Source organism: Loxodonta africana, chromosome 3 (genome assembly GCF_030014295.1).
Source record: "Loxodonta africana isolate mLoxAfr1 chromosome 3, mLoxAfr1.hap2, whole genome shotgun sequence".
Classification (NCBI taxonomy): Eukaryota; Metazoa; Chordata; class Mammalia; order Proboscidea; family Elephantidae; genus Loxodonta; species Loxodonta africana.
Genome location: NC_087344.1, coordinates 130,891,481 through 130,897,352, shown reverse-complemented (window position 1 = coordinate 130,897,352; position 5,872 = coordinate 130,891,481). Strand labels below are relative to the sequence as shown.

At 38.1% G+C, this 5,872-nt stretch overlaps 1 non-coding gene across 1 annotated transcript; it reads left to right on the top strand.

The window, feature by feature from the left end:
- The first annotated feature begins 2,067 nt into the window (after window positions 1-2,067).
- Window positions 2,068-2,169, top strand: LOC111751019 (U6 spliceosomal RNA). Its single transcript, XR_002786088.1, has one exon. It is a non-coding gene; the product is annotated as a U6 spliceosomal RNA (small nuclear RNA).
- The last annotated feature ends 3,703 nt before the right edge of the window (window positions 2,170-5,872 follow it).

Below are 5,872 nucleotides of genomic sequence, written 5' to 3'. Positions count from 1 at the left end.
CCAGATTGCCCTGCTGCCTGCAGTTCCAAGGAGAAGAGGTAGCAGGTCTTTGTTCTTCTTCTTCGTCTCCTTTTGATGCTTGTAGTACTCCATTTCATCGCTCCAGCCCTAGGAAGAACCGGAAGCAATCCAACAAAGAGCTGGCAACAGGCGGGGTGGGGGAGTATTAGAGCCAGAAGCGCATCTATGGAAAATAACAATTAGTGTTAAATTGTTGAATGATTTCTCCAGTGGGTGATGGAAACTTGGATGGCTAATAGAAACTGTTCATTGGTACCCTGTCCCCTCAAGTGACACCCATGGCATGTTCCATAGCTGCCATGCCCTAGATACCTCTCTGGTAGAGCTCCCTCTTCCATTCTTGGGGTGCAGTATCTGGTGCTGTGAATCTTCAGAGAAAACCCTCAGCAAACAGAATCTACAGTCTCTTCCTCCCAGAGTGTACCAAATGCCATCTAGAGCCCCCCAAAACCAAACCCACTTCCATTGAGTCGATTCTGACTCATAGCGACCCTATAGGACAGAGTAGAACTGCACCATAGAGTTTCCGAGGAGCTCCTGGTTGGATTCGAACTGCCGACCTCTTGGTTAGCAGCCATAGCACTTAAACACTATACCACCAGGGTTTCCAGTACCACCTAGAGCACTGCTTCTCAGATGTTAATATACCTGAGAATCCCCTGCTCAAGTGTAAATTCTGATTTAGTAGGTCAAGGTGAGGCCAAGATTCTGCAATTCTAACAAGCTCCCAAGTGACACCAAGGTCCTCAGACCACACTTGGAGTAGTTCTGCATCAGAAGAGCTCTGGTGGGAATGTCCAGGGTTTTAAATTCCATTATTACATCTATTACACCAGAAAGTGGCAGTCTGTATAATCTTTAGAAAATATTTTTACCTTTTTATGGGAAAGACACATTAATTATACATTTTTATGAAGACACCATTGTTTAAATATTCTTTGTAAAAAAAATGCAATGTTTTGTTTTTTACTTTCTTTTCTTTCTTTTTTTGTTTTTGGAAACAGATAAGTAGGCTTTATATTCTTCAAACTCAGTCACCTCTTCATTATTAAAGCCTTTGCCTCAAATTTCATTTCTTATCCAGTTACTTTTGGTCATTATGTGAACTATAGTAAGATAGTTTTAATGGGTACATTTATCTTACTTACCTTTTCTGCTTTCTCAGTCACCACACATCTGTCAGTTTGTCATACTGTGGTGGCTTGAGTGTTGCTTTGATGCTGGAAGCTATGCTACCAGTAGCTCAAATACCAGCAGGGTCCTCCATGGTGGACAGGTTTCAGTGGTACTTCCAGACTAAGAAAGACCTGGCAATCTACTTCTGAAAAAATTGGCCAGTGAAAACCTTAAGAATAGATGCAGAAAATTGTCTGATATAGTGCCAGAAGATGAGCCCGTCAGGCTGGAAGTCACTCAAAATACAACTGGGGAAGAGCTGCCTCCTCAAAATAGAGTTGACCTTAATGACATAAATGGAGCCAAGCTTTTGGGACCTTCATTTGCAGATGTGGCACAATTCAAAATGAGAAGAAACAGCTACAGACATTGGTCAATAATCAGAAAGTAGAATGCACAAGGTATGAACCCAGGAAAATTGGAAATCGTCAAAAATGAAATGAAATGCATAAAAACTGATATCCTAGGCATTAGTGAGCTGAAATGGACTGGTATTGGCCATTTTGAATCAGACAATCATATGGTCAACTACACTGGGAATGACAAGTTGAAAAGGAATAGCATCACATTCATTGTCAAAAAGAACATTTCAAGATCCATCCTGAAGTACAACACTGTCAGTGTTAGTATAATATTCATATGCCTACAAGGAAGACCAGTTAATATGACTATTATTCAAATTTGCACACCAACCACTAAGGCCAAAGATGAAGAAATTGAAGATCTTTACCAACTTCTGCAGGCTGGAATTCATCAAAAATGCAATCAAGATGCATTGATAATTACTGGTGTTTGGAAAGTGAAATTTGGAAACAAAGAAGGATGAGTAGTTGGAAAATATGGCCTTGGTGATAAAAGTGACACCAGAGTGCTCACTTCAGCAGCACATACTAAAATTGGAATGATACGAGAAGAACAGCAGGGCCCCTGCACAAGGATGACACAAAAAGCCATGAAGTATTCCATATTTTTCTAATGGGGATCCCAAGGTTGAGAAGGGGATATGTTGACATGTCACGGGGGTGGCAACCAATGTCACAAAACAATATGTGTATTAATTGTTTAATGTGAAACTAATTTGCTCTGTAAACCCTCATCTAAAATACAAAAAAAAAAAAAAAAAAGACAAACCTCTGTCAACTATGAAAAAAAAAATGATGCCGGAGGTCACATGATAGAATTTTGCAAGACCAGTGACTTTTTCACTGCAAATACCTTTTTCAGCAACATAAACAGTGACTATCCACATGGACCTAGCTGAATGGAATACGGAGGAATCAAATTGACTACATCTATGGAAACAGACTATAGAGAAGCTTAATATCATCAGTCAGAACAAGGCCAGGGGCTGACAGAGGAACAAACCATCTATTGCTCATATTCAAGTTTAAGCTGAAGCTGAGGAAAATTAGACCAAGTCGATGAGAGCCAAAATACAAACTAGAGTTTATCCCACCTGAATTTAGAGGCTACCTCAAGAATAGATCTGACATTGAACGTGAATGACTGGTGAGTTGTGGGATGACATCAAGGACATCATACATGAAGAAAGGAAAGGCCATTAAAAAGACAGGAAAGAAAGAAAAGATCAAAATGGGTATCAGAAGAGACTCTGAAACTTGTCTCGAATGTAGAGTAGCTAAAATGAAATGAAGAAAGGATCACACAAAAGAGCTGAACAGATTTGAGAAGACAAAGTAAAGTGTTATAATGAAATGTACAAAGACCTGGAATTAGAAAACCTAAAGGGAAGAACACCTGCGGCATTTCTCAAGCTGAAAGAACTAAAGAAAAAATTCAAGCCTCAAGTTACAATACTGAAGAATTCTATGAGTAAAATATTGAATGACATAGGACGCATCAAAAGAAGATGGAAGGAATACACAGAGTCACTGTACCAAAAATAATTGGTCAGTGTTCAGCCATTTCTGGAGGTAGCATATGATCAAGAATCAATGGTATTGAAGGAAGAGGTCCAACCTGCACCTAAGGCATTGGTGAAAAAACAAGGCTCTAGGAATTGACGGAATACCAACTGAGATGTTTCAACAAAAGGATGCAGCACTGGAGGTGCTCACTTGTTTAAACCAAGAAATTTGGAAGACAGCTACCTGGCCAACTGACTGAGAGAGATCCATATTTGTGCCCATTCCCAAGAAAGGTGATCCAACAGAATGCAGAACTTATCAAACAATATCATTAATATCACACACAAGTAAAATTTTGCTGAAGATCATTCAAAAGCAGTTCCAGCAGTACATCAACAGGGGACTGCCAGAAATTCAAGCAGGATTCAGAAGAGGACGTGGAACAAGGGATATCATTGCTGATGTCAGATGGATCTTGGCCGAAAGCAGAGAATATCAGAATGATGTTTAACTGTTTTACTGATTTTGCTAAGGCTTTCGACTGTGGATCATAACAAAGTATGGATAACATTGAAAAGAATGGGAATTCCAGAACACTTGTGCTCATGAGGAACCTATACATAGAGCAAGAGGCAGTCCTGTGAATAGAACAAGGAGATACTAAAAAACAGGAAAGATGTGCATCAGGGTTGTATCTTTTCTGAGCAAACAACCCAAGATGTTGGACTATGTGAAGAAAAACGCAGTATCAGGATTGGAAGAAGACTCATTAACAACTTATGATGTGCAGATGACACAACCTTGCTTGCTGAAAGTGAAGAGGACTTGAAGCACTTTCTGATGAAGATCAAAGACTACAACTTTCAGGGTGGATTACACCTCAAAATAAAGAAAACAAAACTCACAACTAGACGAAGAAGCAGCATCATGATAAAGAGAGAAAATACTGAAGTTGTCAAGGATTTAATTTTACTTGGATCCACAATCTATGTCCATGGAAGTTTTGGTCAGGAAATCAAATGATGTATTGCATTAGGCGAATCTGCTGCAAAAGACCTCTTTGAAGCATTAAAAAGCAATGATGTCACTTTGAGGACTAAGGTACGCCTGACCCAAGCCATATTTTCAGTCACCTCATATGCATGTGAAAGCTCGACAATGAATAAAGGCTACTGAGGAAGAATTGATGCCTTTGAATTACGGTGTTGGTAAAGAATATTGAATATACCATAGACTGCCAGAAGAATGAACAAATCTGTCTTGGAAGGAGTACAGCCAGAACGCTCTTTAGAAGCAAGGATGGGGATACTTTGTCTCATGTTCTTTGGATATGTTATCAAGAGATACCAATCCCTGGAGAAGAACATCATGCTAGGTAAAGTTGTAGGGCTAATGGTTTGATTTTGTCTCTTTCTTCTTTTTTGATGGGCCTATTGCTAAAAATTGACCTCTGAGCACTATCTTAGCTCTGTCCCATAGGTTTTGGTATCCTGTGTTTTCATTCTTATTTGATCCCAGATTTTTTTGATTCCATCTTTGATTTTTTTCTATTACCTGGTGGTTTTTAAGCAAGGTGTTATTCAGTTTCCATGTACTTGATTTTTTTCCTTGCTCTTCCTGTTACTAATTTCTACTTTTATGGCATTGTGATCAGAAAAGATGCTTTGTATTATCTCAATGTTTTGACTGTTGCTTTGTGGCCTAAGATGTGGTCTATTTTGGAGAATGTTTCATGTGCATTGGAGAATATATGCTTTGCTGCTGTTGGGTGGTATATTCTATATACGTTTATGAGATCACGATGGTTGATTGTGGCCTTTAGATCTTCTGTATCTTTGCTAAATTTCTTTCTAGATGCCCTGTCCTTTACAGAGAGTGGTGTGTTGAAGTCATCTACTATTAATGTGGAACTGTCAATTTTTCTTTTCAGTGCTGTCAGAATTTGTTTTATATGTTTTGGAGCCCTGTTGTTGGGTACATAGATATTTATTATGGCTATGTCATCATGGTGGATTGTTCCTTGTCTTTTATGGTGAATATTGTCTTATAGTCTATTTTATCTGAGATTAGTATTGCCACTTCTGCTCTTTTTTGGTTGCTGTTTGCTTGATATATATTTTTGTCATCCTTTGATTTTTAGTATATTTATGTCTGAGGTGTATCTCTTGTAGATAGCGTATTGGTGGATCACTATCTTTTTTTTTAAACCATTCTGTCACTCTTTATGGGTGCATTTAAGCCATTTACATTTTGTGATTATCAATAGCTGTGAGTTTATTGCTATCATTCTGTAGTGCTTTTTTTTTTTTTTTTTTTTCTTTTTTTAATCCATTCTGTCACTCTCTCTTTATGGATGCATTTAAGCCATTTACATTGTGTGATTATCGATAGGTGTGAGTTTATTGCTATCATTCTGTAGTGTTTTTGGGTTTTTTTTTTTTTGTGATGCTGATGTTTTCTTTGTTCTGTTACTTTCCTGTGCTGAGTTCCTTTTGGTTGTGAAATTTCTTTTTGTTTCTTTCCTTATTGTAGATTTTGTTTACTGAGACTTTGTTTTTCTTTATTTTGGTAAGTAGGTCTATTAATTTTCTTTGTGGTTACCTTGAAATTTACCTTTATCTTCCTAAGTTTGAACCAGTCTTTTATTCCTTGATAATCACCTTGACTTCCTCTCCATTTGAAAGTTCTTTATCTACACCTTGGTTCTGCCTCTCCCTGGCCACAGTTTTTAATGACTATTCTGACTTAGACACTCATCTTCCCAAATACCTTCAAAAGCTACTCCAGCTCCTATTTCTTCTCCTCTG